The 8,168-nt window shown below is 38.5% G+C and overlaps 1 non-coding gene across 1 annotated transcript; it reads left to right on the forward strand.

Annotated features, from left to right (window-relative positions):
• Positions 1 to 6,424: 6,424 nt before the first annotated feature.
• On the forward strand, positions 6,425 to 6,531 carry LOC127089522 (small nucleolar RNA R71). The gene has a single exon (XR_007791105.1). It is a non-coding gene; the product is annotated as a small nucleolar RNA R71 (small nucleolar RNA).
• The last annotated feature ends 1,637 nt before the right edge of the window (positions 6,532 to 8,168 follow it).

The following is an 8,168-nucleotide window of genomic DNA, read 5'->3' on the forward strand; positions in this document are numbered from 1 at the left end:
CCAATAATGCAATAGCTTCATAAAATAATCATAATGTAACATTGGAAGGAAAAAGCAAATATGCGAAAAACAAATACTAAGATTAAAAGTAATGTGAAAAAAAACTATAAATAACCTAAACTAAAACTAATTAACTAAAAACTTCTAGCCACTTGCAGGATCTCTGGCCGGAGGAACAAAGGAATTCACACGGTGTAGCAACTCATGAAATTGATTTGTCATACTACTCATGTATCCCAGAAATTCATGTCCCATATTAGTTAACTCTTTTCTGATGGCTTCTTGTTCTGACATCAAGGCTTGAATGGCAGTGTTATAATCAGTTCCGGGCATATGATGTCTAAGATCGGGTATAGCCGACTCTGCGGTCGGGGTAGGATGAGATGGAGAGGTAACATCATGGTATCCAGTAGGTGTCTGTGGGTCAGACTCAGCATAAGGAATTGGGTCATCACAAATCTCATAGTCTTGGATGGATTCGATAGATCTAACAGGGGAGGGTGTTTCGTTCAGGTTGTAGAGCCAGTTATTTCGGTTATGAACACTAGTCATCGGACTAGGCAAGGTGAATAGGCAAAGAACTTGGTTGTTAATTATAAGCTCAAACTCTTCAGGCCCGAGATTTCCTATAAACATAGTGTTGAAGAGGAAAGGTATACTCATAGGCGCAATGCCACAAAAAGGGCTCAAGTCGAGCATGGGTTGGCGCAATCCAATAGCATTAGCAATCATGGTTATCAAACCTCCTATTTGAATTGGTGCTCGGTCATCCTGAATAAGACGGTCAAAATTTGCCAACATATAAGTGGCACCATTCACAGGACGGTTTTGGGAAGCCCAAAATATTATGAAGAGCTCATCACGTGATACTATGGTATTGTTTGATTTCTTCCCAAAAAGAGTGTGTGCTAGGATTTTATGGAAATAGCGAAATGCTAGGTTATGAATGTTTCCAGAAAGAAACTCATGTTCCTCAGGGTCGTCATTTCCCGTCAAACTTCCCCAAAAATGTTCAAGTTCTCTATATTCAAAAAGGTCTTCTTGGCTCATGGTGAATGTATCAAAAGAGGTAGGGAACCCTAAAAGGTTAGTAAATTCTTGAATGTTAAATTGATACTCCATGTTGAACATCTTGAACTGAATGAAACCTCTGCTTATTCCTTTTCCATGGCTGGGTAGGTAGATCAGGGAGCTAAGGAATTCTAGAGTTAGCCTCCGGTAAGTGACAAATTGTCTTCGAATAGGTGTGGTTTCCCACCCTATTTGACTCAGCAGATACATGACACTCTCTCTTAGTCCAAGGGCAGTCATTGGCCAATCATCAGCATAGAAACTTGGGTGCATCTCTCTCTCTGCCAGTTCTTCGAACTTTTGTTTCTGAGCTTTCCCTCTGAATTTGATACCCATACGATCAATTTGTCCCATCAGGTTAGTGTTAACTAAAGAAAAGAAAAACAAGAATTTAGTCAGGATTTGGCCAGATGCCGAAAGAAGAGAAGAAGAAAAGTTTTATAAAATAAAATTACTGAAGAATGAATACTAAATAAGATCAAAAAGAACAATCAAAGAAAAGATAGTATATAAAAAAAAATAGAAAAAGAGAAAATTGTGGGTTGTCTCCCACGAAGCGCTTTGTTTAATGTCGCAAGCTCGACAAAAAACTATTAAATATAATCTATAAATTCTGGAGGCATTACGTCTAAGTGCAGGACTTGCGGATCTTCATTGCTCTTAGCATAATGATAATGTTTTAGACGCTGCCCGTTTACGATAAATGGTTCAATAGATTTTCCTTTAATTTCCACAACTCCACTGGGAAAGACATTGGTGATTTGGAAAGGGCCTGACCATCTAGAACGTAGTTTTCCTGGGAATAACTTAAGTCTAGAGTTGAACAGAAGGACTACATCGCCTTGTTTGAAGGTTTTTCTTGATATACGTTTATCATGCCATTTTTTCGTTCTTTCTTTGTAGATTCTGGCATTTTCGTAGGCGTCTTGTCGAAGTTCCTCTAATTCGTTTATGTCAAGGATTCGCTTTTCACCAGCGGCCTTATAGTTTAAATTTATATTTTTAATAGCCCAATAGGCCTTATGTTCTAATTCTACCGGGAGGTGGCAAGATTTTCCATAAATAAGCTTAAATGGGGTTGTCCCTATGGGAGTTTTGTAAGCGGTTCGATAAGCCCATAAAGCTTCAGGTAATTTTGATGACCAGTCTTTTCTTGATGTAGCGACTGTCTTTTCCAATATTTGTTTAATTTCTCTATTGGACACTTCCACTTGTCCACTAGTTTGAGGATGGTAAGGTGTTGCTACTCGATGCTTTACACCATACTTAAACAACAATTTTTCGAATATCCTAGATATGAAATGTGATCCTCCGTCACTGACGACTATTCTTGGGACACCAAATCTTGGGAAAATTATATTCTTAAAGAGTTTAGTTACCACTCGTGTGTCGTTTGTTGGAGAAGCTATAGCTTCAATCCATTTTGATACGTAGTCAACCGCCACGAGTATGTACTTGTTACCAAAAGAAGGTGGAAAAGGTCCCATGAAATCTATTCCCCACACGTCGAAAATCTCTACTTCCAAAATGCCCTTTTGTGGCATCTCGTCACGTCTAAATATGTTTCCTGTGCGTTGACATCTATCACATTTCTTGACAGCAGCATGCACATCCCTCCATATGTTTGGCCAATAAAGACCGGCTTGTAGGATTTTAGAGCAGGTCTTGGATGTACTTGCGTGTCCACCATAAGGAGCGGAGTGACAATGTCGGATTATATTTTCTATCTCTTCTTCAGGTATACACCGACGGAAAATACTGTCGGGGCCTCTTTTGAAAAGTACAGGGTCGTCCCAGTAATAATGTTTCAAGTCATGGAAGAATCGTTTCTTTTGCTGGTAGGATAAATTAAGTGGAACTATTCCGGCGGCTAAATAATTGACAAAGTCGGCGTACCATGGTGTAACGCATATAGCCAAGGCGGCCCCTACCTGTTTATCAGCTCTATTTTCTTCCAAATTAGCTATAAGTTTATCGTACGAGAAGTCATCATTGATCGATGTTCTTTCCGGTTCCAGATTTTCAAGTCTAGAAAGGTGATCTGCCACTACGTTTTCAGTTCCTTTTTTTATCTTTGATTTCCAAATCAAATTCTTGTAATAACAAGATCCACCTTAGGAGTCTAGGTTTAGCGTCCTTTTTTGTTAAGAGGTACTTAATGGCAGCGTGGTCAGTGTAAATGATTATTTTAGCTCTGACCAAGTAAGAACGAAATTTATCTAGCGCAAACACTACTGCTAAAAGTTCTTTCTCGGCCGTGGCATAATTCATCTGCGCTTCATCTAAAGTTCTACTTGCATAGTATATGACGTGAAGTTTTTTATCTTTTTGTTGTCCTAAGACAGCACCTACGGCGTAGTCACTTGCGTCACACATTATTTCGAATGGTTCATTCCAATCCGGAGTCTGCGTTATGGGCGCGGAGATCAATGCCTGTTTAAGTGTTTGAAACGCTTCTAAGCATTTACTGTCGAATATGAATTCAGCATATTTCATTAATAGTCCGGTTAAAGGTTTAGTTATTTTAGAGAAATCTTTAATAAATCGTCGGTAAAAACCGACATGTCCTAGGAAGCTTCGTACCTCTCTCACAGTTTTCGGAGGTTGAAGGTTTTCGATTACTTCTATTTTGGCTTTGTCTACTTCAATTCCTCTATTTGATATGATGTGTCCTAAAACAATTCCTTCTTGTACCATAAAGTGACATTTTTCCCAATTAAGTACTAGGTTTACTTTTACACACCGTTCTAGAACTCTTTCTAGGTTTTCAAGACATTCTTCGAAACTTTGTCCGCATACGGAAAAGTCATCCATAAAGACTTCCATGATGTTTTCGAGAAAATCGGCGAATATTGCCATCATGCACCTTTGGAGGGTTGCAGGAGCATTGCACAAGCCAAACGACATTCGTCGGTAAGCGAAGGTACCAAAAGGACATGTGAACGTTGTCTTTTCTTGGTCATCAGGATGTATTGGTATTTGAAAGAAGCTTGAGTAGCCGTCCAGATAGCAGAAATGAGAATGTTTTACTAATCGTTCTAACATCTGGTCTATGAATGGTAAAGGAAAATGATCTTTTCGGGTTGTTTTGTTTAGTTTCCTATAGTCAATGCATATTCTCCATCCCGATTCGATTCGTTTGGTTATAGTTTCTCCTTTTTCATTTTCGATCACTGTTATACCTTCTTTCTTCGGTACTACGTGTACAGGGCTAACCCATTTGCTATCGGATATAGGATATATGATACCTGCCTCTAATAACTTCGTTACTTCCTTTTTCACTACCTCACTCAGGATCGGGTTTAGTCTCCTCTGATGTTCCCTAGAAGTTTTACAGTCTTCTTCTAGCATAATGCGGTGCATACAAATAGAAGGACTTATCCCTTTAAGATCGGTGATGTCGTATCCTAGTGCGGTTGGATATTTTCTTAAGATATGTAGGAGTTTTTCGGTTTCGAGTTTTCCTAGGTCTGCATTAACTATCACTGGTCGTTCAAGTTCTAAGTCTAGGAATTCATATCTCAGATTTTTGGGAAGTGTTTTCAGGTCGAGGTTCGGTTTCTTGAGGCATTGCGTAGGATCCGGTGTTATTGCTAAACAATGGTTCAGTCCGTCTTCTACGCGATAGTCAGACAATTTGTCATTTTCTAATTCTGTTTCTTTTATGCATTCGTCGATGATATCCATGAAGTAACATGTGTCATCTATTGCAGGTGCTTTCAAAAATTGGGAAAGAATGAACTCAATTTTCTCTTCTCCTACTTCGAAAGTGAGTCGTCCTCGTTTTACGTCTATGATAGCACCGACTGTTGCTAAGAATGGTCTTCCCAATATAATGGGTGTAACTTCATCCTCTCTTATGTCCATAATTATAAAATCGGTTGGGATGTAGAATTGGCCTATGCGCACGGGAACGTTTTCAAGAATTCCTACAGGATATCTTACGGAACGATCTGCTAATTGCACAGACATTTTAGTTGGTCTTAATTCTCCCATTTCCAGTTTCTTGCATATGGATAAAGGCATAACACTGATACCGGCTCCTAAATCGCATAGAGCTTTGTCTATGACGAATTTTCCTATGTGACAGGATATAGAGAAACTACTAGGATCTTTAAGTTTAGGAGGCATATTCTGGATTATAGCGCTGCACTCAGCAGTGAGTGTAACGGTTTCGCTATCTTCAAGTTTCCTTTTATTAGAAAGAATTTCTTTTAAGAACTTAGCATATGAGGGCATCTGTGTAATAGCTTCTGTAAAAGGAATTGTGACGTTTAATTGTTTCAGTAGGTCAACGAATTTTTTAAATTGGCCCGCATCTTTGGTTTTAATAAGCCTTTGAGGATAAGGGATAGGTGGTTTATAAGGCGGTGGAGGTATATAAGGTTATTTATTTTCTACGGTTTCCTTATTACTCTCATCCTTTTCCTTAGGTTTATTTTCTTCCTCAGTTGACTTTTTAGAGTTTTGGTTTTCAATCCTTGGATCAGATGGTCCTTCTACCTCTGTTCCACTTCTTAATATAATTGCATGAGCGTGGCTTTTCGGGTTAGGTTGGGGTTGTCCAAGAAATGTACCAGTAGGGGTAGAAGTAGGCGCTTGTTGTTGAGCTACTTGTGATATTTGCGTTTCCAGCATTTTGTTATGGGTAGCCAGGGCATCTACTTTACTTGCTAGTTGTTTAATCTGTTCGCTAGTGTGTACATTCTGGTTTAAGAAATCTTTATTGGTTTGCTGTTGAGAAGCTATGAAGTTCTCCATCATGATTTCCAAGTTGGATTTTCTAGGAACATTATTGTTAGGCGTAGATGGGGTCGGCTTTTGATATCCGGGAGGTATAGCTGGGGCTTGACTGGGAGCTTGTCCTGGTGCGTACAAAGCATTATTACTCTTATATGAAAAATTAGGATGGTTCTTCCAGTTTGAGTTATAGGTATGCGAGTAGGGATTTCCTTGAGCATAGTTCACTTGCTCTGCTTGGATTCCTGTTAGGAGTTGACAATCTGTAGGGGTGTGGCCTTGGATTCCACAGACTTCGCAATTTTGAGTTACGGCAACCACGGTGGCTGGAGGTGATACATTTAGATTTTCAATTTTCTGGGCAAGAGCATCTACTTTTTCATTAACATGATCAAGGCTACTTATCTCGTACATGCCACTTTTCGTTTGAGGTTTTTCTACCATTGTTCGGTCGCTTCCCCACTGATAATGGTTTTGGGCCATGCTTTCAATAAGTTGATAAGCATCGGCGTAAGGTTTATCCATAAGCGCACCACCTGCGGCGGCGTCGATTGTTAACCTTATGTTGTACAGGAGACCATTATAGAAGGTATGAATTACTAACCAGTCCTCTAGACCATGGTGTGGACAAAGTCTCATCATGTCTTTGTATCTTTCCCAAGCTTCGAAAAAAGACTCGTTATGTTTCTGTTTAAATCCATTTATTTGGGCTCTCAACATAGCTGTTTTGCTTGGAGGAAAATATCGGGCAAGAAAGACTTATTCAACTCGTTCCATGTGGTGACTGAGTTGGAAGGAAGAGACTGAAGCCATCTTCTAGCTTTATCTCTTAACGAGAACGGAAAAAGACGAAGTCAAATTGCCTCTGAAGTGACACCATTAGCTTTAACAGTATCGGCGTATTGGACAAATACGGATAAATGAAGGTTTGGATCCTCGGTAGGATTTCCAGAGAATTGATTTTGTTGCACTGCTTGTAACAGCGAAGGTTTAAGTTCGAAATTGTTTGCTTCGATTGCCGGTGGAGCAATACTCGAATGCGGCTCATCTTGCGATGGAGCGGCGTAATCTCGAAGAGCACGAGCTGGTTCTGCCATCTCGGGTATCGGCGAAGGAAGAAGATTTTTGAGATCAGGAATTTCGATTGGAGGGAGATTGTTTGCAGCACGATACTCCCGAATTCGTTGTAAGACTCGGAGATATCGTTCAACGTCGTTGATTTGTAAGTAGTACGGTTCGCCTTGTGAGCGAGTGTGTGGCATACAAATCAACGAAAGACAAGGGAAAAAATGCCTTAGTCTCTACAGCGTAACAGAAGAGTTACGATATCGACTAAATAAAAGTCCCCGGCAACGGCGCCAAAAACTTGGCCGCGACTTTATGAGTCTATTGGGGTATTAACTGCAAGTGCACAGTTCTATCGCGTAGTTTTAAAAGATATCGATCCCACAGGGACTTATGAATCGATATACCGTTTTTCTAGGATTACTTCGTAAAGCTAAGGCGGATGATACTTTGATGATTAGGGGGAAAAGTAAAACTAAAATAAGATCTAGATTAAATATCAAATATAGCAGATATCGGTATGTAGTTCGTCGTAATTAGGGAATCAAATCTTCGTTATTTTCTTAGTTTTAAAATAAATCTTTTCAGTAGACACTATTGATTAAAAGTCTTTTCTCAAACTCTCGCTCTGTTGAATAAACTATGACTTTATATTAACGTGCGCTGTCACTAATTAGTTAAGTCCAAAATCACTTTTTGAAAACAATAGAATCTATAGAAACTCTTTTTAAGAAAATACTAACCATTTAAACATCCTTGTCTCAAACTCTCGCTCTGTTGACTTAGATTATATAATTAAACTTAAATGCTTAACTCTCGTCCTCACATTTAACCTTTAAAAATACTTTTTGAAAATGATTAGAATTTAATTAACTCTAAAAATTGCTTTCGCCCTGATTTAAAATTAATGTTCAATTTACACTGTCCAGTTAAAAGCTCAAACTTTCGTTCTATTGATTTTAACTTCTTTATGTCTTTTACTCTCGTACAAAAACTTTGGTGTTAATTCTGTAAATTGAGACCATAAAAAGAGTGATTGTATTTTTAAATAAATTTAAACCAACTTAGTTTTGATTCCTTCATTCCGCTTACTTTACATACCGATATCTAAGTTTATTTAGCCAGACATGCTAAACAAGCCTAAACAATAATTATGCTTACATACAGCCATATCAAACAGACAGTATAAATAAATAACAGTGCAGAGCATATATAAATTAAAACAATAAATTAAAGAACTTGTAAAATTAATAGAAATCTTGATTGTTCTCTAACTTCGATGTTTGAACACT

The sequence above is a fragment of the Lathyrus oleraceus genome, chromosome 5 (assembly GCF_024323335.1).
Source record: "Lathyrus oleraceus cultivar Zhongwan6 chromosome 5, CAAS_Psat_ZW6_1.0, whole genome shotgun sequence".
Classification (NCBI taxonomy): domain Eukaryota; kingdom Viridiplantae; phylum Streptophyta; class Magnoliopsida; order Fabales; family Fabaceae; genus Lathyrus; species Lathyrus oleraceus.